This window comes from Mandrillus leucophaeus, unplaced genomic scaffold (genome assembly GCF_000951045.1).
Source record: "Mandrillus leucophaeus isolate KB7577 unplaced genomic scaffold, Mleu.le_1.0 Scaffold127, whole genome shotgun sequence".
Lineage (NCBI taxonomy): Eukaryota > Metazoa > Chordata > Mammalia > Primates > Cercopithecidae > Mandrillus > Mandrillus leucophaeus.
This window is the reverse complement of record NW_012101098.1, coordinates 101449-126148: the sequence shown is the minus strand read 5'-3', so window position 1 is coordinate 126148 and position 24700 is coordinate 101449. Positions and strand designations below refer to the sequence as shown.

Here is a 24700-nt window from a genome sequence, read left to right as displayed (position 1 = left end):
CATGTAGTATATAAGCAGTTTCAATATTTCTCAAGTACTATTCATTCTTTTCTCCCACATATCATCATATAGCATTTGTTTTTGCTTTTCCTTTTTATCTGACAAAGATGCTGCTAATACCAGTGATTAACACAATTTTTAAGTAAGAAATAGAACTAGAAGTGAAAACTTACATAGAAAAGTAAGATGGAACAAGAAGTGAGGGTTAAGATATGGGATACATTTGACAACCTATAGTTCTAGACTTTCCTCAATTAACTCTCTCACTTTCCTCTATGTTTGTCATCCAATTATCTCAAGACCACAAGCAGTGACTCTCCTGTTCGTCATTCTTCTGAAGGGCTCAGTGTGGCCTCTAGGGCTCCTACTCTGGCCAAGAGTCTCTAATCTGAAAATGAAGCAAAAAATCTCATTTATCCCTTTAGAGAACAGGTGAGGTAACTGATTGTTATGGGGCTCCCACTAAGCTCTAACTAAAGTCAATGAATATACTAATATTCTACTAGATGTGATAACACCGAAGTACACTACCCCCAAAACTCAAAGCAAGGCTGGGCGAGGTGGCTTACACTTGTAGTCCTGGCACTTCGGGAGGCCGAGGTGGGCAGATTGCTTGAGCCCAGGAGTTCCAGACCAGGCTGAGCAACATGGTGAAACCCCATCACTAAAAAATATACAAACACGCCTGTATATGTGTAGTCCCGGCTACTCAGGAGGCTGAGGTGGGAGGATCGCTTGAGCCCAAGAGGTCAAGGCTGCAGTGAGCTAAGATGGCACCACTGTACTCCAGCCAGGGCGACAGAGTGAGACCCTGTCTCAATTTTTTAAAAAATGAAAGCAAAGAAAGAGTGAATACAGTCACCATAACCATTAGCATGTTCCCATCCACAATCACTTGTGAAATGGTGAAATTCAAATGAACCATGGGTGAAAAAAAAGAACCCATATATCTAACTAGATGCACTGCTTACTTTCCTTCATCTCCATAAGGCAGGAAATACAAAGCTGACTTTGAAATGTATTGAAGACAAACTACTATTAAATAGAGTCGCCTCTCAAAGTAGAACAATGCATTACAGCTGTTTTGGGACAATACCAGATACTATATTCAAAATTACAGGTGTTCTCATGTCCTTGGGTCTCTTATACAAATACATCAGCAGTATTTGACAATTTCCATATCCCTAAATTTGCAAATAGAAACTCAAAAGTTTGTCTCCACGATGGTGTGGGATTAACTTTCCAATTTTAGGATTAAATATACAGAAAATCAAATCCTATATGTTTTCCCCAGAAAGAGAGCTTAGGCCGAGAAAGGCTGCAAAGATGTGGAAAACATTTACATCCAGAGAAAAGACAAGAGAAAACAGGATAGCAGATGTAATTTTCTTTAACATCAATTCTATATTACATTTGTCTAAGCTTTCAAAGATGTTCTACACACATTACCTTATTTAAAGGTAAAGATTTGCTACTCAGGTATGTGTGTTTCATGAATGTAGACACCAATAAGTCTGTGTTGCCCTATGAACCATCCTTATCCAAAGTACTGATGCCAGTTGGCTGATCTGCGGAGAAGTGGGCACTTCCAGGTGCCTCCTCTCAATTTCTTGTTTTCCAGGTTAAAAACAGTATTGCGAAAATAGGTCAAATTAATCCCTTTGGCAAACACATTATCACTGTCTTGGAGGGATCATTTTGCTAAGTGCATTCTCATTCCCAATGCACGTATGTGTTTTGGAATTCAAGAAAAGTAGCTTCCTTCCTTTTATGAAATGTGATAAATAACAAAGGATTTATGTCCCCTAGAAATTGATATTATGTTCCAGGCAATGATTACATGCTAGGAGGGTTTCCAGTTGAATACATGGTTTTCTAAATTACTTCACAATGTCACTCCGTGAGAGAAATACCACCGTTCCCATTTTACAAAGAAGAAAACAAGCCTCTGAAAAGCTAAGACCTGTCCAAGGAGTTGATGCATACACACACACACACACACACACACACACACATATATATATACACATACACACACACATGATATACACACACAAACACACACACAAACACACACATACATACATACATACATATGTTCCTGGAATGGCAATGGTGGTTATGTCTGAAAAACCCATGGTATGTTGACAATATCATAAGACAAAAATGCACTGCATGCACCTAACATACCAAGCAGCAAAGCTAGCCTAGTGTACTCCAAATGTGCTCAGGACACTTACTTTAGCCTACAGTTGGGTAAAAGCATCCAACACAAAGCCTAATTTATAATAAAGTACTGAGTATCTCATGTAACTTATTGAATCCTGTACTAAAAGTGAAAACTAGAATGACTGTATGGGTACTGGAAGGAGGATTTCTAGTGAATGCTATAAACCAAAATTAAAACCCTAAGGCCCCAATTCACTGAATGGAATCCCTCTCTGCCAAGGGCATTCCAAAGTAAACCTGAAAAACCAGTTCAGGCCATGAGGGGATGTGGGGATTGGACATACCTCATTGTACCCTGCTCCCTTTGAAACTCAGGCACAGTTGACCAGCATTAACATTAAAACAGAGATAATAAGACTAACCAAACAGACTCTTGGTGGCAAAAAAAATATATCAAATTCCAACCTGACTCTGGTATCGCCTCACATGGTAGACAGCAGGCTCTAAAAGAAATCAAAGCATTTTACCACAAAATATACTTCTTTGATATATTTTGAAATGGCCCCGCAAAGCTGTCTCTTATAAGGAAAATCTACATTCTGTAGAGAATCCCCTTCCCTTGAGTGGTCTTTTGCTGATGTTGATGCGATTAGCTGAGCATCTAGCATCTTTCAAGGGTCTGAATGGAAAACTTTTGCCATCTATTGCTTCTAAGGAGAGCCAACTATGAGACTTTATCTGCATAAGACCTTGGTCGCTACAACCCCTTTTCTTAACCCAGACACTCCTTTCTATTGATTCCACATCTTTAGATAACTTAACTCTTTCGACCAATTGCCAATTAGAAAACCTTTGAATCCACCCATAACCTAGAAGTCCCTGCTTCGAGTTCTTCCACCTTCCTGGACCAAACCACTGGACACCTTGGACGTACTGATGAATGTCTGCCCGTAACTTCTGTCCCCTCCAAAATGTATAAAATCATGCTCAATCCCCTTGGGCACATGTTCTCAGGATCTCTTGGGGCTGTGTCACAACCCTTGGTCACTTGTATTTACCTCAGAATAAACCTCTTTAAATATTGTACAGAGTTTGACTTTTTGCATCTACAATGTGTATTGCCTTCACACCATCATAAAGTTGAAAAATCATTAGTTGAACCATCACAATAAGTCACTGATCGTCTGTGTCTGTGTGTGTGTGCGCGCACGTGTATATATATATATACGTGTGTGTGTGTGTGTGTGTGTGTATAAATATACAGACATGTATGTGCACGTATTTTTTCCCTAAACCCTGCGCTCTTCATGACCAGGATATTAAGTCTCTTTCTAGTATTATGGTATTCTAGGCAGTGGGGCTGAAAACACTAAACAATAAAACCCCTCAATGTTCATTAAGGTTTAAATTTTCTTGTGCCTCTTAGCACTCTTTTAAAAATATTTGGCAGCATTAATAAAACGAAATGGTTGCTGACTCTAAATCTGTCCCTTCTTAATTTAATTCAGTTCAGAAAATACATCCGCAAAACAATATTTTAAATAAAAGTTACAGTCTTCAAGACAAAAGTCATAACTGAGAGAGTTCCCATTGTCTGTGGAAATATGATTTACAAGTTTATGGACTCAATAAACTCATTTGTGAAGACCTGATGAGATAAAGTGTTTGCAGCATGGTTGGAAGACTTCCTGATGAATCTTGAGCAAACTATGCCCTAAATGTCTTGAGTTTGGATAATCATCCCAGGTCTCTTTCTTCTGACAACTTAGGAAAAATGTCATTATCACCAAGGGTCAGGGTGGGGTGGGGGATTGGGGAGAGAAACCTACAAATTTAGATTTTGAGGAAGTTGGAGCCTGCTCTTTCCAGAAAAAATCTGACTCTAAATTCTTCAGACTACCTTAGTATTTTGGAGAAATGTTGTTTAATATACATATCAGTTTCATTATTTTTACCCCTAATTTCCTACTCATTGCCTTGTGTCAGTTCCTTCAGGTTGAAGGCGAACAGGCACCTTGATTTTGGATGCACAAGGATCTCAGGGGAAAATCTGCCCTACCATGGCCCAGCCCCGAATTCCACAAAGCTGCATGCATGACTCCTGCTGAGGCTCAGAAACCAATACCCCGAAATATGGCATTTTGACAGGCTGAGCTGAAGAAAGAAGTCCAAGGTCTGTCTGACTTGGACTTCCCCACTGCCCATCTCCCAAAGAAGCTAAAGTTTCTTTATTTGCCTGAGACACAGACTCCCACAAGGAGAATAATTGTTTTTCAACCCCTTCCTGTTATATCATTATCTATTGCAGAAAAAAAAAAAAAAAAAAGATAAGACCACACCTGAGCAGACAGTTTTCGAGGGTGTCCCCAAGGATCATTTAATTTTCAAAGAGAACTATTTACAAGTTAATCTCTGTTCTAATAATCTCCTCAACAGAATTCCTCTCCTCCTCCTCCCATCACCTGTTTTACCGGGATCCAAGCCCACACTCTTTCTGTAACCTCAGGATGGTCTATAAGCTTCTGGACCTCATTGGGAGGGTGGATCTTCATTCCGAAGGCTCCTGTGCATCTACATCAAATACGTTTGTATGTCATTTCTCCTGTTAATCAGTCTGACTAGTCAGTGATTTTTCAGTAACATTTTAGGGGGTAAAGAGCCTTGGCCCCTACAGTTATGACACAGAGAGCGGGATCACCAAAGCCACTCTGCTCTTTTGGAAGCCACAGTGCAGAGAACCCAGGAACCCACGCTGCTTGCAAAAGAGTAAGAATTTCTCACCAGCCAGCCAGGTTCCTGGTCTCTTTCTCCCTCTGTGCAATCCAGTTGAGTGGACAGTAAAAAGTCACTGTTTGTCTCCATGATTTTTCATTGAACCTTTAGGGAGCCAAGGCCCTGGACCACAACACTGCCTAACTTCCCTGTGTAAGCTCCTAATTTCAACTGGCTCTACTACTTAGCAGCCCAACAACCCTGAGTAAGTAATTTAACTCTATTTGTCTTTATTGGCTGCAAAATGAAGATAACAACTGTGTGGTCTGCAGAATAATGGTCCCCCCCCAACCCCGCGATGCCCATGTGTTAATATCAGAACTTGTGACTTTGTGTGACCTTACATGGAAAAGGGATTCAAATGAAGGAGGCAGGTGGAATTAAGGTTCCCAGTCAGCAGACCTCGAAATTGGGAGATGATTCCAGGTTATCCAGTGGGTCTGCAGAATCACAAGGATCCTTATAAGCAGAAAAGGGAAAAAGAAAAGAGGAAGAACCAGAAAGATGACAGAACGAGAAGGACTCGATCTACTGGTACTGAAGGTGCAGAAAGGAACTTATGAGCCGAGGAAAGCAGGAAGTCTCTAGAATCTGGAAAAGGCAGGGAAATTTGTCCTCTCCTCAAGAAGACAAATTTTTGTCTTCTGAGCCTCCAAAAAGAATGGAGTCCTGATGATACCTTGATTTTCACCTCCTCAGGCTCATTTTGGACTTCTGAACTCTAGAGCCGTATGCAGCCACTAAGTCTGCAGTAACTTGTTACTGCAGCACAGATAGGAAACTAATACTAATGGCAACTATCAGGTAGAGTGGTTGAGACCAATGAGTTAATATAAAAAGTACTTGGAACAGGTCCTAGCACAGAAGAAATGCTACATAATTGTCAGCCTATATTATAACTAATAACCAAAGACATAACTCTGAATTAAGGAAGCAAATGAACAGGTACAGTGACAAAGTAAAAGGGAAAATATTAGACTGTGCATAATGATATTTGAGAGCATACAACTCCCCTTACAGTTTTCATTTAAATAATATCCTATTCTATCCATCATTGCTTTTTGTTTGATTGTTTTGTTAAGATACAGCCTCGCTCTGTTGCCCAGGCTAGAGTGCAGTGACACCATCTTGACTCACTGCAAGCTCTGCCTCCTGGACTCAAGTGATTCTCCTGCCTCAGCCTCCCAAGTAGCTGGAATTACAGGAGTGCACCTCCATGTCTGGCTCATTTTTATATTTTTAGTAGAGACGGGGTTTCACCATGTTGGCCAGGGTGGTCTCGAACTCCTGACCTCAAGTGATCCACCCACCTCAGCGGGTGTAATCCCAAAGTGCTGGGATTACAAGCAAGAGCCACTGCGCCCAGCCCCATCATTGTTTTGATTATAGTATATCTTGACACGTGCATTTATTTCCTATATCAAGACGGTCAAGATTTATTTATAATTGTACTCATTTGTCAAATAGCAACACACTACACACACAAAATAATCATGTCCTTTGAAAGTGAAAGGTTTGATATTGATGATGAAAGCTCTACAAAGTTTTGAAAATACCAGGATAAATAATAATAATAATAATAAAGTTCAAAACTCAACATTAAAACATGGAAGTAGAACTGAGACTGAAAAAATCCAGATGGCTTCATGGATTTAGGCAAGTCTCATCTCTCTCCCTGCTATGATCTGAATGTTTGTGTCCCTCCAAATTCCTATGTTGAAATTGTGATCCCCAAGATGATGGTATCAGGAGGTGAGGTCCTAGGGAGGCGATGAGTTCATGATGTTGGAGCCTCATGAATGGGATTAGTACCCTCATAAAAGGGAACTCAGCTCCCTCACCCCTTCTACTAAGTGAGGATACAGGGAGAAGGTACCACCTACAAACCAGGATGTTGTTCCTCACCAGACACTGAATCTGCCGCACCTTGATCTTGGACTCCCAGCCTCCAGAATTCAGCAATAAATGTCTGTTGTTTATAAGCTACAGTCTAAGGTATTTCCTTACAGCAGCCCAAATGGACAAAAACATTCCCTATGTGCTCTCTAATACTACTATGGCTTCCAGACCACCTAATATAAAATGCAGATATCCACCTTTTAGTTAGACAAAGGTCGAAAGCTTGTGACTCCAAAAACGATAGGTAGCATCATAACAAAGGCAGTTACTATATACAGATTATATAAAGTAATTTAGGATAATTAAATGCTCTCGTGTTCACCCACTGAGCTCTGATAACTGACTCAATGTTCGCTTTGAGTGGAAGTGGGTCCCCCACCCCTATGTACATTAACACATTGACTTTTCAAACTCTAAACTCCTTGTGGGAAGGCGCCATGTGTTATGATACTTTAGTAATCAGTGGACAAGACAACCCCTGGAAAGCAAACCACAGTGATTTTCCAACAACTACTTCACTGCCTCACACCTGTTTCTACCACTGGAAAGTGGGACAGGATGAATCTGCCTAACCTGCTGGCAGAATGAAATACAACCACGAATATAAAAAGAAGTTTCCAAATTCTAAAGCAACAAATGCCTGTATGACTATTCTAGTGAACAATGAATACATCATTTGTTTTCAAAAAAAAGCATTGTAGTGCAGTGACAACCACCATCATAGCCATCGTGCAAATCCTTCAGTATCATGATGTGCACAGTTCAACAAAGCATGAGAAATACACTTCTTTCACGGACTTATGCTAAAACTAAAATCTAGAAATACTAAGTAGTTGGGCGTGGTGGTTTATGCCTGTAATCCAAGGAGCCCAAGACGGGAGGATCACTAGAGTCCAGGAGTTCGAGACCAGCCTGAACAACATAGGAAGACTGTGTCTTTAAAAAAACAAATTTTAAATCAGTTGGGTGTGGTGGTGCATGCCTGTGGTCCCAGGGGAGGCTGAGGTGTGAGATGGGAAGATTACTTGAGCCCAGGAGCTCAAAGTTGCAGTGAGCTGTGATTGTACTACTACACTCCAGCCTGAGCAACAAAGCAAGACCCTGAAAAAAAGAAAGGCAGGCAGGCAGGAAGGAAGGAAGGAATTATTGATCTTTTTAGGTAGGGGAGTATGTGTGTATGCATACATTGAGGTAATTTACAAAACTACAACATCGAACACAAACTTTCGAAGGCCTAAGCTAAGAGAGCTCCTATCTACTAATAACTGAAAAACACCCATCAACTCATTTTGAAACACCATCATGAGGAAAATGAGGCATATTTTGTTCACAAAAGTTAGAAAATATTCATATAGCCAAGAAGAAAGGACAAAGCTTTGGGTCATATTGTGTTAGCATCAAGATCACTCCAGTTGCAAAGGGCTAGAGTTTTCTACGTTTTCTACCATATCAACCTGCTTCAATGAGTGTGGGGGCTTTGAGTAATAAGTCATTTTTTAAAATGATAGTAGGTTAAAATTTAGAATAGTGCTACTTATATAATTTTGATGGAATTCCTAAGAGGAGGAAAGCTAAATGTCAGAATTTCATGGTGTGCTTCTGGAGTGCCTTGGTCTGAGAATTGGATGAGTGTGTGCTGACCATGTTGTCCCAGTTTGATCCGTAAGGTGTTCACACCATATTATATGGCTGTCACTGCTTTCAGTTTTCTCAGTAGTCTGACCATTTGCCACCTGAAGCCCAATCTCTCAGGTCCAGCCGCTAGAGAGAGAGAGTGGTCTTCTCTCAAGACCAGACGGCAAGTGTAAAGTTACAAGGACACCACCAAAGCTAGGGTGCAACCCACTGGCAAAAAGAAGACAGAGAAGCAGGCGGCCTATTCATGACTTAATGTGGCTATGATGTGGGATGCCATAGCTTCTGTTTTTTTCATAAGCACATTTCCTTACTCCTTCTTTTCTTCTAATGATGCTGAAGACAAGGATGGTTAGCAAGCAGTGGGTGCTAAAGTTATCTTTTCAGGGCACCTAATAAACAAGTAATAAACTAATATCAAGGCAGTAAGATCTCTTCTAGTTTTTAGTACATTTACCATGTTTTGCCACAGAAAATTAAACAGATGCCTTTAATAAATCAGTTCAGTTGGAAAGGATTTAAAACAAGTAACAAGCAAGTAAAAGCTCTAAGTGAATTTCCACGTGAGAGAACACCAACTTAAATCTTTCCTATGAAACCATACCAAAATACAAATTAAGATGAAAATGTGTCCCTATCCAAATCTCATGTTGAACTGTAATTCCCAGTGATGGAGGTGGGGCCTGGTGGGAGGAGACTGGATGATGGGGACGGAGTTCTCATGAATGGTTTAGCATCGGCCCCTTTGGTACCATATAGTGAAGAGTTCTCATGAGATATGTTTGTTTGTTTTTTTTGTTTTTTTGTTTTTTTGTTTTTTTGAGACGTAGTCTTGCTCTGTGCCCCAGGCTGGAGTGCAGTGGCGCGATCTCGGCTCACTGCAAGCTCTGCCTCCCTGGGTTCACGCCATTCTCCTGCCTCAGCCTCCCGAGTAGCTGGGACTACAGGCGCCCGCCACCTCGCCTGGCTAGTTTTTTGTATTTTTTAGTAGAGACGGGGTTTCACCGTGTTAGCCAGGATGGTCTCGATCTCCTGACCTCGTGATCCGCCCGTCTCGGCCTCCCAAAGTGCTGGGATTACAGGCTTGAGCCACCGCGCCCGGCCGAGATCTGTTTGTTTAAAAGTGTGCAGCACCTTGCCCCCCTCTCTCTCTTCCTCCTGCTCCAGCCATGTGAGAAAGCTCGCTCCCCCTTTACCTTCTGCCAAGATTCTAAGTTCCCTGAGGACTCTACAGAAGTAAAAGCCACCATGCTTCCTGTACATCCTGCAGAACCATGAACCAATTAAACCTCTTTCCTTTATAAATTACCCAGCCTCAGGTATTTTCCTATAGCAATGCAAGAACAGACTAATACAACATTCAACGTTCAAGTGCAATGCTGGGTATGAGAGTTGATTCTAGGTAACTAGCACTGAATGCATCTGTTCATTGTTTATAAACGTAGAAAGTACTGGCAGAACTGTACTAAGAAAAAAATGTCTGGGAGTTGCCATAAACTCCAGTTAAGCTACTCTCCACAGGACTTTGGAAAGCCTAAAGTACTGACAGTGCTTTTTTTTTTTATGTTAACTTTCATTTCTTGATGTTATTTTCAAAGTATTACCCTTTAGTATCTTCCCTGGAGCAGAGTTATATCCACAGACAAGGTTATCAGTTCATTTCCACTGCCCTGCCCTGCTTTTTTCTTTAAGTAAAGTGAAGATAAAGCATTCTTTGGGTGAAAAACAATATTGCATTCGGAGGCACCAATATCTTGCTTCTCTCTCACTCTAAATGACATCAACTCTTAGTCTCTGTGCTTAGGATGGAACTTAATTTTCAGTCTCCCTGGTATATCAGCCGCTATCAGAAATATGAGGGTAGGCCTGTGGGGAATGAGGATAGTTCAGGGCATCTGAAATTCTCTACCTCTTTTGACAAGTGTTGTGTATGGATGTAAATAGATTTTAGTGGTGGTACAAAGAACCCTCAAGTGTTTCATGACTACTTTAGTAATCTATTACACTATAATTGTACCTATGCACACAGACATTCACACCATGGAACTAACATGAATACATAGATTTAAAAGTGATAAACTAAAAAGGAATGAAACTATCCCTAAACATAGATTTAACTACTATGATTTTATGGTAATATCATTAATCTAATAAATAATTTTTGACTGTGTGTCTTAGTAGTCCTGTTTCCCACTGCTTATAAGAGAACATCTGAAACTGAGTAATTTATAAAGAAAAGGAATCTATTTCTTAAAGTTCTGGGGACTGAGAAGTCCAAGGTCAAGAGGCTGCATCTGGTGAGAAGGTTCTTGCTAATAGGTACTCTCTGCTGATTCCTGAGGTGGCCCACGTTATCACATAGCCAGAGGGCTCAGGGCTACCTCAGGTCTCTCTTCTTCTTCTTAACCAATTAATCCTTTTACACATTAATCCATTAATCCTTTATCCAATCACCTCTTAAAGGCCCACCTCTTAATACTGCCACACTGAGAATTAAGTTTCAACATATGTTTTGGAGGGGATATTCAAACCATAGCAGTGGGGCACTGCATTAGATGGAGTGGTGACTACAATAACGTAAGATATTTCCTGTATTCAGGGGAATTTTTAGTCTGGTAGAGAAGTAAGACATTTAAATTAACAAGAGAGGAAAGAGGGTTATAATGGAGGTACTCTTTTGGATACATGATTATAGAGGGAGAGCAGGTCATGGAAGGCTCCCTTGAGAAATGACCTTCAGGTGAATGCGGAATCATTAAGACATCCACTGCAGGGAGAAAAGTCAGGAAGGGAGGAAGATAGCAATAACAGTGACACGGAGGTCTATGGCTGAACACTGCTGGTATCAAAAGGTTCTGTGTCCTTCAACATGACTGAGACACAGGGTATGTAGACAGATGTCATGAATTGGGATAGAAAAGGGAACTTAGGGCCAAATCACCCAAGACCATTTCACTGGCCATCAGTCTTTGGTCACACACTTGATAATATTCCTAACATACCTTCCATCAAGTATACAATGTACAATCGGATTCCAAAGGGAGATGGAGCAAGGAGGAGGGAAAGAGACAAGGGAAGAAGGAAAACAAAGAGAAAAGCAGCCATCAGGGAGAAAAAAGGAAAACAAGAGTGTTGTCAAAGACGTTGAGGAAGGCATCCCAGGAAAGGTGTCAAGAGGCAGAAAGATGTTGCAGAGGCCAGATGAGATGACCCCTGACATGCATCAATCATACAATCACAGCATCCTGAGGCTGAATAATGCACTGTCCCCAAAGCTGTCCACATCTTAATCCCCAGAGTCTGTGAATATGTGACCTTTTACGGCAAAGGGACTTTGCAGATGTGATTAAGTTAAGGATGCTGAGATGAAGAGATGGTCCTGGGTTAGCTGGGCGAGCCCAGTGGCATGACAAGGGCACTTATAAGAGGGAGGCAGGAGGGTCGGAGTCAGAGAGGGAGATGTGCCTGCCGCAACAGCTAAGGAATGCGGGTAGCCTCCAAGGGGGAAAAAGACAAGGAGATAGATTCTGACACATCGATTGTAGCTCCACCAGGTCCATTTCAGAAAGTGGCCTCCAGAACCATGTTTATTAATGGGTGTTCTTCAAACCATTGTTTGTGATTATGTGTTACAGCTGAGAACATGAACATGTTGGGGAAGGAGTGGAAAATAAGGAAAAACAAATGTGACTGCTCCTTCTGGAATCCTAGTTAAGAAGTATACAGCAGGGATGAAACACGGCTGCTAGAAAGTGTCCATTAGATGTGAACGACTGCATTTCCAAATATAGAAGACATCAGAAAGAAATCAATTGAAACAATTCTCTATAAGCATCTAGAGGAAAACATTTGTAGAAAAAAAGCATATACTATTAGAGCTGGAGCTTGCTTTCTAAGCCTTGAAAAGCCAAATCATTTTGAAATTTCTTTCCAAAGCAGTTTAACCTTTTAAACACCAAGAAAAGAAATACTGGACGGGCGTTGTGGCTCACGCCTGTAATCCCAACACTTTGGGAGGCTGAGGTGGGCAGATCATGAGATCAGGAGATCGAGACCATCCTGGCTAACACGGTGAAACCCCGTCTCTACTAAAAATACAAAAATTAGCCAGGCATGTTGGTGGGCGCCTGTAGTCCCAGCTACTTGGGAGGCTGTGGCAGGAAATATGCATGAACCTGGGAGGCAGAGCTTACAGTGAGCCAAGATCACGCCACTGCACTCCAGCCTGGGTGACAGAGCAAGACTCTGTCTCAAAAAAAAAAAAAAAAAAAGGAAAGAAAGAAAAAAGAAAAATAAATAAATACTGCAATTTCTTCCTGAGACATAAGATCAATGAACTGATCTTCAACTACACAAAAACAAGATGGCATTGCTGTTGAAGATCACGTCAAAAGTCCACTTGCTTTGAAGGATAATTAGATTAAATAGAATGTTTCCTAAAATCAGTAATGTTCTGGTTGGATAGTCAAGGAATCCCAACTCATGTGCTACTATTTTATCTCTTTTAATTATTTTCTCAGATGGTTAATGCCACATTATTTCAGAGAGTTGTTCTAAGACTTAACCACAGAAATGGTGATGATTTTAAAAACATCTGAAAACACTGAGCGTTAGCAAAATGTGCCCAGTATTCCAGTTGTACTTTAAGTAAAATGTTTAAACTATAACCTAATATTTCAAATATAAAATAGTAAGTGACAATTATTCACTCCAGTTAATTAACTGATTTTTAAGCAAGTATCTGACTTAAACATTGAAAAAATACAACCCATGATATCTTATCAAAAGAATTAAATTAGTTGAGATTTTTAACTAATTATTATAAAAGACTAAATGGAAATAGTAGTAATAAACGCTATCAAAAAACTACCTTTTATGAACTTTAAAATCTGTAGCTGGCAAATACTCCATTTTACAGTTTACCTTGATTAGAATCTTCAACTTTTGAAAAGTAAGAAATTAGTGAAGACACATATCACTGGACATAGTGTGCTGTTCTTTTCGTTTACCTGATGCCATTTGCTTATTACTGTGCCAGATTTTATTGGTTAACTTCTTCCCAGAACAGCATAATTTGAACAATCCAATCAATTGCCATTAAAAGGACAAGTGAAAGACTAAACATTCCCCAAGGAAGGTTTAAATTTTCCAAGTAATCGAGAAGAAAATACAGCAGCTAAAACAGTAGTTCATTTAGAAGACTTAATTACAGATAAGTCAATGCTAAACAACTTATATTTTTCTGTGCATATATATGAGATCAGAACAAATGCGGGGGGGGAAAATCTCTTATATTCAACATTCAATTGCTTCCAAGTTGCTATCTCCTATTAAAAAAAAAAAAAATCCATAAGACATTGCACTGGTTTTCTTCTCCACCCAGGTTTGCAAAACTCAAGAAGGAAAATGATACCTACTCATCCCCTGGTGAAAACAGAATGCTTCCTTTACCAAAACATGACTAACATAGCCCAGAACCCAAAATAACTTAGTCTTCCCATCCAATGTTAAAGCACCACAGGTTTTCCACAGAATGTGAAGGAACTCCACTCAAGAAGTTGGTGGGCTTTGGACCAATACGCAGGAGAGCATAGGCAAAGAACGGCGCCTTCTGAGAGCTGGACAAAACCAGCATTGCCCTGGGGCACTGCCTGCTCTTCTTAGCTGAGGGGATGGGCAAAGGTTAGGGAACCCATTTGGACTGCTCAGCCAGGACTTAGACCTTAAGGTTACTGGTTTCCAGCGAGGGCTTGTTTCACTTCCCCTGAAACTGCTGAGTTGAGAACACTGGCCTGCATCCAACACATATAAAGCATCTTCTACGTGGCCTGCACTGTGATACATACTTGGCAGCATGACATTTCCTTATTTATATTTTAAACTGTAGACAAAGAGGAACAGCACAAAAGTTCATGGACAGGAAAGAGTGACCACTGTTCCAGGCCTTTGCACTGACCACAATTTACATGGATCATGTTACCTTCTACCTTGCTTTAGTCCTAACTGCTATTTCCCCATCACCCCATGTCACACTTAAATCGACCAAGACTTAGAAACACAATTGAAAATCATGTTTTCAGCAGGCACTGTGGAAATGGAAGTATAAAAGATATATTAAGAGAACGTTTTTCAGCAAAAGATCCTTAATCATCTGTGTCTAAAATATATTTAGTTAATATTTACTACAGGTCCACAGCATGCCAGGTGTGGCAGAGAACAACATGCCAGAGAAAGAGAAAACAACTCCATTCCCCATTGATATTAATTATCCACTCCAAGGAAGCATACTGAGTCAGAATTACTTCTCTCAAAACTTCCCACGAAAAATAGAATCCAGGAACTCCCTGGTTTTAACTGTACAAAATGCACTTCATTAAAAAGTTTAGTGAAGCGGAATAAAAATCGCAATAATTGTTTGTACTTAATCAAGCGTTCCCTTCTTCTAGATCATGAAACAAATGGATTGGAGGGTGAAAAAAACAGTCAAGATGTTTCTCCAAGATCAATCTGTGCAATAATGAACCTTAGCCCTAAGAGAGATCAACCAGCAACCAGAATCCATCACTTGAGCAGCTAGAGGCCACCAATGAAAACCCATGTGAGCCAGCTGCAGCTTCTTGTGTTGTTGAAGGCCACTGAATCTTTCCCTGGTGCACATAAATTTTACATGTAAAATTCAAGGGTGTTCCCAGGCCCCATTCATCCATACACCCCAGATGACAGGCTTTAAACCCGCTCTGTGTTTAAGAGTTGTAGTGCGTGCATTCATAGAATTCCTAATACAAAAGTATATGGACAAATATATGCATCAGAAACCACCACTTAATGAAAATGTTCCTTAAAAATCATATTAAAAGTCTTTGTTTTCGTCTTGACATTTTAACACTGCAAAAATACAGATACAAGACATAAAACTTACTCACCGATTGTGTCATTGCGGATTCAGAATTGATGGTTTTTAATAAAAGCAGTTAACATATTAATAATTACTGTAAACTTGCCATCTAATTAAATCTTAGAAAAATCATAAGTTAACTGTATATCACCATCAGTATCTTGTCTCTATAAAAATATATGAAAATCTGTTTTCTCTACAAATTTAAAGGAAATATCAACTCTAACTCCACCTTCTTTAGTCAGAGTGGCTTAAAAATTTCTTTTCAAATTTCTTAGTATAGAAAAATAATGTTTGCTATTCAAAGCCAGTAACCAAAGAAATAAGAATGGGGAAAAGAACGGCTTTCCGAACTATTTCAAAGGTTTGCTGCATTAAATACGTATTTGAGCGTATTCAAGCTAAAACTAACATAACTTTCAGCCCTGAAAGACTTCAGTCATTCTGTAGCGGTTCATCGTTGAAAGGAAGAAAATATATTCACACATCAATCAACGTACTAACGCACAGTAAATGCACGCACGCGTACGTACACGCACGCGCACGTACACGCACGCGCCAGGAGGCACGCACGCGCCAGGAGGCACGCACGCGCCAGGAGGCACGCACAGATTTCCGCACCCGATGCCCTACGCCCTGCGCATCGCCGGATGTGACGTCCCGCGTGGAGCCCCACAGGCAGGAAATGCGATCAGAAGAAGGTGGGCGAAGGTTCCCGGCGAAGTCTCCACTGAAGGAGCTTCTGTGAAATGCTGAGTTAAAAGAGTCCTCGCCAAGGCCTTCTTTCCCTTCTTTCCTGTACTAAGCATTAGTCTTCCTACCCTCAGAGGCCAGTATGTCAGTGCCCACGGGAATCCTATCGCTCCACCATGTCCCTCTTTTTCTCTAGCAGATGTCATGGACCCACCTTGTAGGATTTTGGAGGGAATGGTCCCTGGTGAAAGAGGAATCAGGAAATTAGTTTAGCAGAATGGGGAAACTGGGAAACTGTTGCCTCAGCATGAAAAGGTAATTGACATAAAATAATCTTTTACTCGAGGCAAAACAAAGAAACACAGGTGAGCTTTGCTTACATTTTAAAAAAATTAAGTCGGGGAAATTTTTGAATAAACAACAAAATATATTTATTTCTATTTGATCAATAACCTACAATGCCCTTCCCACTTCTTAATTTAGCAAATATTTATTAGTTTACTGCTATGGGACAGGCACTCTTGTGGCTAACAGAGAAAGAAAAGTTAACAAGAACCAGCACCCATCTCCTGGTATTTCCATGTATCCACTATAGTTTACATAAAAGGATTAGATATTGAAGTTTTGATAATTGTACACTTTTTTAAATGCCCATCGAGTACTAATTTTAAAAGCTAAATATTAAACTTTATTTTCCCCATGTCTGCACAACTCGGTTCATCTCTTTTGATTTCCGAGCAGACAAAATACCCTGATTAACTCCTACATACACCAAAGCTAGATAGAGGAGAAATCTTTTTTAGCAATTACTCTTCAATTGATGAGCTTTCATCCCACTTTCTAAGTGGAAGGAGCATATCATAGAGATTGAGCGTGTATTTCAATCACAATTTACCCCATTGTCTGCCTTTGAAATCACCTTCAAGAATCATAGGTGTCTTTGTAATAACATTCAAATACTGTCCTTTTATTTCCCAGTCGTTGATTCCCTAACATCTGAAGGTTATACTGTAGTTGCTGCACCACACCGATTTGCATAACTACTCTAAGTCCTTTGAAATCACAAAATGTTTAATGTAAGATTCATTTGGGTAATATATGTTCAGAACTTAGTATCAACAATGTCAATGTTCGAACTTACAGGCCCCTAGAATTACCCTGATCATCAGAATCTTCAACATACTCACAAATTCAGTTCCATATAATACTGACTTTCCAATTTCCTAGTTCACCCCTTCATCCCTTGACTTAAAAATTATGTTTTCAGGAATGCCATGAAAGGAATTTTTCTTGATCATCAGTTTTGAATTGGACTAAGTCATACTGGCAATAAAATAAATTCTAACATAAGATCACTAAGACAATCCAGACTATCATGAAAATCCATTGCAAAGAATTCTTCTTAACAGGGATTACAAAAACAGAAAGTGTTCAGTCAACTGTATATAGAAAAATTGAATGAACTGGCCTAAATTGAAATTTTCAAGTATTAAATAAGCTTCACGAATTATTTGTACTTCTGAGCTAGCTGTGGTTCTTAATTTACATTCACACATTCTTCATAGTGAAAAGGAATGAATGCATGTCTCTGCAGTCTTTAAACATACCAAAAACCTAGTAATTGCAAACAACTAATTAGCAGCAGACCTGGATTACAGCATAGATGTCCCCACTATCAGGCTTATGGGTGTTTCCATGAAATCCTGCACCCCTCCTCAAGTACAACCGACGTCACTGAAGAGTCATGATACCTTCAGTTCTTACTGAGACTTTTAAGAATACTGGGAAAGGAAAAACCCTTTGTCACTTGTTTTTCATCCAGCCAACTGATTCTTGGTGTACAACGTAGGAAATTCCAACCTAGGATCACCATTCAGCAAAGACCCCTCCAAATTATCAGGAAAACGCACTCCAAAGCATTCCCCCTTAAGAGAAAATGCAGCCACCAATTAAGCAAAAGCAGTAGCTGACTCTTGCAGAGACATGCTGATAATGCCCAGTGGTTTCAAATGTAGATTGAACCTAAATGCATATGGTAAAACAATAAAAAAAAGTCCTAGGTTCAGAAGTTCTCATTTCTTTCTCATGATTGTGCACTTTATATAATGTTACCTTTGGATTTCATAAAGTGAGTCTATCATATTATAAGCTTTGAGTCGTCTATAGCTCTGAGCCTGATGCCAGACCTGTTACTACTGCTTCTCCTTGGAACTAGGACAGTCTGATTATATTAAACTGAATGTTCTTTGCACTGCAGCTACTGAAATGATTACAACCAAAACTGCATTGGGTTCCTGTTCCAAAGGCTGTAGGTGTGAGAGAGAAGACAAATATTTCTCAGACTTCAGGCCTTGATTATTTATTAAGACTCGTCCAGGTTGAAAAAAAAGAAAATAGAAAAAAGAAGAAAGTTGAATGATTCAGGAGCCAACCATAATGTATCATTATTGATTATTTAGCTGTATATGCTGATGAAAAATGATGTGTACCTTTATTCGTTTTACCTTTGATAAGACAAATAAATCTATACTAGATAAAAATAGCAAACAGCTGATCAATCATTTTTCCAAATATGATTTTCTTCCAATTTGTATGTTAAGGATCAAATGGGGGAGGTGGGACAGTATTAATCTTTCTTTATAAATTACAAATTATCTTTGAAAAACAAAAGCTGGTATTTGTTTATGGCAGGAAATATGGAGAGATGTTTAAAAATCAACTTTCTTTGGAAACAAGAGTTCCATAAAGGACATGACCTTGACAATCTTCTAGAATTAAGGAAAAATACTGAAGTTTTATTCTATAAAGAGAAAACCATGGATAGGAAAATTATCTGGCAATCATTAAAGAGATACTCAAATGGCCTTTGTGGTCTAAATTTTGACAAAAGTTTGGAAGATACAACATCAAATTAATAAGAAAATTTGTCAGTAACCAATATTTAAGCAATCAAATTGTAAAGACTTCAGATTTGCAGCTGAACCATGAAAAGACACAGCCATTTACTTGAAATGTATGAAAGCATCAGATGAACCTTTCTAAAATTTGAATTTGTGGGGAAGGGTCCAGATTTTCAATTGTGAAGTATCTCCACTAACATGGCCTCACAGCTGTATATCACAAAAGTATTCTACCCATATCTTTTCCTTGGGCTCTGCTCTATTTCTAATGTTCAGACAGTGAGAAAGATCTCATGGTCTGAGTGTCCCCTCTGCCTGTACTAGTAGCACCTGTCTGATATTTTGAACCCCCCACTCTGCAGGGGCTACAAACAAAAAGGGTAAAATGAGATGTGGGGGTCATTCAGATGGCCCAAGATGGACTTTTTGATCATTGCAAATGTTTACTCTAGAAGAAAATGGACTTCTAGTGAGCAGTGCAGCCAAGGGTGAATTTCTGAGAGGTTTACATACAGTGAGTCAGAGAGCTGACCTTCATTTGTGTTTTTCTACTTTATGAGATGTACCCCAAACTGTGGCCATGAGGAGGAACAGACAATTATTTAAAAATCCTAAATTTCCAAGCATGTCACATTGGACATTCCAAATGAGCTAGAAACCACTGCTTTCTACTTTTGTTTGTTTCAATTTTTTTTTTTTAAAGTAAACAATTTTCACCACCAAAGTAATCCGAAAGCACTGCTAGACTTGGTTTAACCAGGCTGAAAAAATGCATCAATGAAATAAGTCAGTAGAGGTTAATGATTACCAATAATTATTTTTTCAAAATTATTCATCAACTCATGCAACACAGGATGGGTAGAATTTCAGTAAGGAGGGAAAGGAAATGTTGCACACAGGCAGACAGAATAGCATAAATCAAAGGCTGGAGGTAGGAAGGCACCAGGCTTGGGATTGCCTGGGTGGAGTAAGGGACTAGAAAAGAAGCTCAGATGCTCTAAAGGGCTTGATCCAAAGTGAAGTGTGTGCTGGGCACAGTGGCTCACGCCTGTAATCCCAGCACTTTTGGAGGCCAAAGCAGGTGGATCACTTGAGGTCAGGAGTTCGAGACCAGCCTGGTCAACATGGTGAAACCCTGCCTCTACCAAAAATACAGAAATTAGCTGAGTGGGCAGGGCGTGGTGGCTCACACCTGTAATCTCAGCACTTTGGGAGGCAAAAGAAGGCGGATCACCTGAGGTCAGGAGTTCAAGACCAGCCTGGCCAACATGGTAAAACCTCGTCCCTACTAAAAATACAAAAACTAGCTGAGCGTTGTGGTGGGTGCCTGTAATCTCAGCTACTTGGGAGGCTGAGGCAGGAGAATCACTTGAACCTGGGAGGCAGAGGTTGCAGTGAGCTGAAATTATGCCACTGCAGTATGGCCTGGATGAAAGATTGAGACTCCATCTCAAAAAAAAAAAAAAAAAAAAAAGAAGTGTGTATGTACTTCAGAAAAGCCAATTAACCAGTAAGACTGACTGATATGGCATTTTTCAGCATTCTAAAGTTTCCTCTGAATTTTCTGTTGAAGTATTTTAATTCTGGATCAGGCACTTTCAGCAATAGTGATGAGTTCCCATTCATGCTCGTACGATGGGACTCTCATCCTGTGCATCCCCTACCCCTTATCTAGAAAGTTTGGGCGTTCCTTAGACATCACCAGGCACTGAGCGTTTCATAGACATTGTTTTCACCCAATATTTTTTTTTTTTTTTTTTTGAGACAGGGTCTTGCTTTGTTGGCCAGGCTAGAGTACAGTGGAGCAATCACAGCTCACTACAGTCTCAAACTCCTGAGTTCAAGTGATCCTTCCACCTCAGCCTCCCAAGTAGCTGGGACTACAGGTGTGCATCACCATGTCTGGCTAATTTTTAAATTTTTTGTAGAGATGAAGTCTCACTGTGTGGCCCAGGCTGGTCTCGAACTCCTGAACCCAAGTGATTCTCCCTCCTCAGCCTCCTGACGTGTTGGGATTACAGGCGTGAGCCACTGTGCCTGGCCTCAATTACTTCTTATAATGTGACAGGTTAGGTATTTTATTACCCATGTTTGACAGCAAAGAAAGAGGAAGATATTAAAAGGTAATGAATAAACTATCTACCTAAGTTCATGCTGTGGCGTGGGCTTCCATCCTGCAGCCTAAAGATCCTTCTTGGTTGCCTCTTCCAACAGACACCCTGGCATCCTGGTAGGCCCAGGGGTTACAAGGAGAGCATGCAAACAGAATGAAGGGGCCTGCGTAACAGCAGCACAGGTTTCCCATAAGTGTGGCCAATGATCTGGAACTGCCCCTCCCTTGTGGATCTGTTTCCCCTTAGAAAAATCAGGCGGTGAGAATGGACCTACAGCCCACCCAGCCATGACTCACCTGGGCTGTCCTCCAGGCAGACCCCAACTCCATCACCTTCCTTCCCAATCTTGCATCTAAGCTCTGATCAGATAGGAACACTCAGGCTCAAGGAAAGATGAGGTTTTTAGGGTTACAATGAATGACAGTGAGCCTCCCAGGCAGCCCTCTGGTCTGAGCTCCAGGTTCAGGGTTTTGAACAACTGCCCGAGCCCACAGCCTGGCCACACAGTGGTTCTCCAGTCCAACGGTGCAGTCCAGAACACAGTCATTGACTGCCATGCTGGACTCGCCAGTAACTATTCCTGATACTTACCATTGCCTCGTCCTTCTGAGATGGTGTCTTTAAAAATGCCTCCCTGGAAACCTACTTGATATTTTTTTTCATCTCAGCACACTGTTCCCTATTTTTAAAAAAAAAGAAAAAAGAAAAAAAAAAAGAAAAACATACCACTCTCCATCAGTAAAAGAGATGATATTGTTTCAGAACCAATGTGACATTCCTTATGAGCTTTCTTATGGGTAGTTACAAGAACTAGCTGGTCATGACATGAAGTAATTCTTAACTTGTTCCCTAATAAGTCAAGGAACTAGTCTAGTGGGAGCACCTACACACATGCATGGCTTCATGTGGAATCTCTATGCAACCATTTTAGCACACACATGCAATTTGAGAATACGAAATCAATGAAGACTCCTTGAGGCCTCCAATGGGCAACTCATAATCTGGTTGGCATTAATCTGGGTGGCATTAAAGTTTTGTTGGGGATCATCAACTCAGTGTATTTTTCTATTAGATATAACTTGTTTAATAAAAGAAATCTGCAAAATGTGTGAAAAGAACCAATCAATAATTTAGAAATCACTTATTTGCAAGAACTAATCCTCAACCTGCAGAGATGTTTTGCTGTGGCAGAAGGTCAGAACAACACTGCCATTGACTCTACTGCAAGAAAACTTATCACAAAATCAGCTGGGTGTGGCGGCATGTGTCTATAGTCTCAGCGGACTCAGGAGGCTGAGATGGGAGGATCACTTGAGCCTGGGAGGTTGAGGCTGCAGTGAGCTATGATCGCACCACTGCACTCCAGCCTGGGCGACAGAGCAAGACCCTGTCTCCAAAAGATATATGTATATATTAGGTTGGTGCAAACATAATTGCGGTTTTTGCCTTACATTCAAGGGTATAAACCGCAATTATGTTTGCATCAACTGAATAGATATATCATCTCCACTGGATCAGTTATCATCTCAGGACTGTTTGGAGTTTTTCTTGCCATCTCACCCAGAATGCTCTGTTTATAGGATGAGTCTCATGCGACACTTCTCATTTTACTTTTAAGCAAGAACCATTGATAAGTAACACCTGCAAGATATCTAACAGAGTACTACGTGGCCTTTCACACTCAGGATTTTGCATCTATAGGAAAGACGGTAAGGGAAGAAGAGAAGCTATCACTCAATACCCTTCTGGGCTTACTTCCACGCTTGAAAAAATATTAATACAAAGTAGATAAGGCCTTTGGGTTTCACAGCTAATGAGCCAGCACATTATTAAATTGCAGGAAGACAAGGTCATATTTTAACTATGTTTTTGATTTCTCATAACACCTAGCATATTTTGTTATTAATAGGTGTTATCATAAATATTGTTGATGAAACTGTATTTGTAAAAATGACTTTATATTTAACAACAATCATAATTACATTCATCTTCACTGACCCTTCTGCAGCCAAGGGCAGGAGTTATTATGACATCTTATTTTACATTGGGAAAAAATTGATATCCATGTGTCAAATAACGCAGCTCACTGAAGCAGGGAGTAAGACCTATCTTGACTCCAAAGACCATGCATTTTTTCAAAATATCAAGCTACCTCTTCATCCAAACAATTCTAATAATAGTAATAATAATAGTTTTTTTTATTTTATTTTTATTTTACTTTAAGTTCCAGGATACATGTCCAGAATGTGCAGGTTGCTTACATAGGTAAACGTGTGCCATGGTGGTTTGCTGCACCTATCAACCCATCACCTAGGTATTAAGCTCCACGTGCATTAGCTGTTTGTCCGAATAATAAGTTATAATAGCTAATATGTACATAGTAGGTCAGCAACTAACTTGCTGAATTCTTTACATATACTAACTCTTAATTGTCTCCAAAAACATATAAGGTATATGTGAGCTTTATCCCCATTAGTTGAGAACACTAATGCAGGGACATATTAGCTAACTTGCCCAACACCACAGAGCTGTAAAAGTGGAGGCAGAACTCAAGCTGCATTGTTTGGCTTTCACCCACCATGGGACAATGGCTCGGTGGGGGATCGAGACCATCATTTTTCTCCCACATCCCGCAATCTCCGCACTGTGGGGATCTATAGCTGAAACAGTTTTCATCAGTGACAAAAATTACCAGTGGAAAAAAAAATGAAGTTTTGTGATATTAGTGCCAAAGACAGTCCCATAATGCATGAGTGTGCATACAGTAAATGCTCAATTAATATTAGCTCTTGAAATTGTATTATTAAGACTGTGAAATTGCCTATATATTTATTTTCCTTGATCATACCTTTGTTCACACCCACCAATCAGTGTTAAATTTACAGTTATCAAGTTAATGATGTATGTGTATTTCAGAAAATTTTTACAATAATTAGTGTGCACTGTATCTGACTGGCTGTACTTTTTGTGATAGAGTAAAAATTATTATTATTATTTTACTTATTTATTTACTTTGGAGACAGACCTTGCTGTTTTACCCAGGCTAGAATACAATGGCACGATCATAGCTAGCTGTAATCTCAAATTCCTAGGCTCAAGTGATCCCGCTGCCTCAGCCTCCCAAGTACCTGGGACTACAGGTGGATGCCTCTAAACCTGGCTAATTTTTAAAATAATCTTTATAGAGATAGGATGTCACTGTGTTGCCTAGGCTGGTCTCGAACTCTGGGCTCAAGCAATTCTTCTGTATTAGCCTACCGGAGTGCTGAGATTAATAATAGCCATGAGCCACTGCCCCCAGCCTATTATTATAATATTAGATTTGAGGTTTTATTTGTTTCTTGGTTTGCTTGGTTTTGTTTACAGGTTTGTTTAGATACACAAGTGAGGCGGTGAAACTAATTGTATCTGTGTGCGTCCCCTATTTTCAAATGTGATATTGCTAAAATCTGATGGAACAAAATATTCCCATTGAAAGTGTTTCGCCAGGTGCGGTGGCTCATGCCTGTAATCTCAGCATTTTGGGAGGCCGAGGCAGGTGGATCACAAGGTCAGGAGATCGAGACCATACTGGCTAAAATGGTGAAACCCCCGTCTCTACTAAAAAATACAAAAAATTAGCC

The 24700-nt window shown here is 40.0% G+C and overlaps 1 protein-coding gene across 5 annotated transcripts in view; it reads right to left on the bottom strand.

The window, feature by feature from the left end:
* The window catches only part of NLGN4X (neuroligin 4, X-linked), a 354547-nt gene that overhangs the window by 289793 nt on the left and 40054 nt on the right, over positions 1–24700 (bottom strand). Inside the window, exon 2 of one of the 5 annotated variants that reach the window (XM_011972101.1) lies at positions 15992–16304. The exons of 3 other annotated variants lie outside the window; for them this stretch is intronic. The gene's annotated coding sequence lies outside the window, so the exon portion shown is untranslated. Of the gene's footprint in view, positions 1–15398; positions 15597–15991; positions 16305–24700 lie in introns of all 5 variants that reach the window. One more of the 5 variants, XM_011972099.1, reaches the window with a different exon arrangement.